The sequence below is a fragment of the Propithecus coquereli genome, unplaced genomic scaffold (genome assembly GCF_000956105.1).
Source record: "Propithecus coquereli isolate 6110/MARCELLA unplaced genomic scaffold, Pcoq_1.0 Scaffold255, whole genome shotgun sequence".
NCBI lineage: Eukaryota > Metazoa > Chordata > Mammalia > Primates > Indriidae > Propithecus > Propithecus coquereli.
Window position 1 is genome coordinate 662635 of NW_012148119.1, and position 1362 is coordinate 663996.

Below are 1362 nucleotides of genomic sequence, written 5' to 3' on the forward strand. Positions count from 1 at the left end.
AGGACCCCTTTATTTATAAATTGACCTATTTTTCCCTAGAATTTTTCTCTGCATTCTGCTTTTACTCCCTTTGCTATTTGAACTTTTCATATACACTTTATATCACCCTAGTTAGGATAAACTAACTGTGCTTTTGCTATTCTTGTCTATTTAACAAAAGTAGAGCAAATTAATATTAATTAAATTCTCATCCGATTCTGCAAGACAGAGGGTCTTTTAAAAGAAAGTATTACGGTTGGCCTACATATTTCAAATTGTAAAATTTACTAAAGTTTATAGATGTATCAAAACACTTTTCTTTCTTTTTCTTTAACCCCCATTACCCACAGCATACATGCCACTTTCATGACGGGGCCTTTTTGCAAGTCAAAGTGCATTCAGTTAGAGTCACCCATGTCATGGCCCTCTGCATGCCTGGTGCTATGCTTTGTGTTCTATTCTCATTATTTTTAACAAGAAGTCAGAATACTATTTGTCCATGGGGCCATACAAATGCCCCAGTACTTTAGGTACATCATATAGTTACTTTAGGCTTATCACACATTCTAAAGTAGAAAGAAATTTTAGAGCATTTCTATTTCTAAGACTCATCTAAGAACCTCTAGTGAGCCTGTCTTTTTGTCACTTGCTGACAATCTTTCAAAGAATGTCAATGAAAACACATTTTAACAAAGCTAAAATTATACCAGTAGGTTTATTTGTTTTATTTGAATTTGTTCAGCAGCTTTCAAGACAAATCAGAAATTTCTTGTGAGTTCATTTAGCTGCCCTAAGGGAGACATGAAAAAACTATTCCTTGGATAAAGCATGGTGTTTTAAAACAACAAATTTGTCAGGATGGTAGAGATTTAAATTTGGCAAGGTCCCATTTTGATTTTACCTATTAATTTTTATTTTCCAAATAAACTCTTTTTCTTTGTTTAGGCTTTGATGTCCAATATGGTAGCCACTAACCACATGTGGCTTTTAAATTTAAACTTAATTAAAAATTCATTTCTTTAGTAGCACTAGCCAAATTTCAAGCACTCAATAGCCACATGTGGCTACTGTATTGGATATCACAGATTATAGAACTTCTGTCTTTACAGAAAATGCTATTAGACAGTGTTACTTTAGAGAAAGTATCCACTCTTCTACACAATTTACTATTTAAGCCTCACATTTTTATAAATAGTAAAATGTTTTAAAACATCCCCCAAAATCTATGCAGGTATATCTCCTCTACGCTATACTTAGTGCTTATTCTTCCCAATTCTGCCCCTGTGATATTTATATCAACATCCTCATATTATGATTTAAAAAATTAAAGGTCAGAAAGATTAAGCTGGAGGTAGTATATGTAGTAAGAGGTAAGCACAAAAT

The 1362-nt window shown here is 32.7% G+C and overlaps 1 protein-coding gene across 1 annotated transcript in view; it reads right to left on the bottom strand.

Annotated features, from left to right (window-relative positions):
- The window catches only part of LOC105812567 (protocadherin-11 X-linked), a 49285-nt gene that overhangs the window by 43529 nt on the left and 4394 nt on the right, over positions 1-1362 (bottom strand). The window lies entirely within an intron of this gene.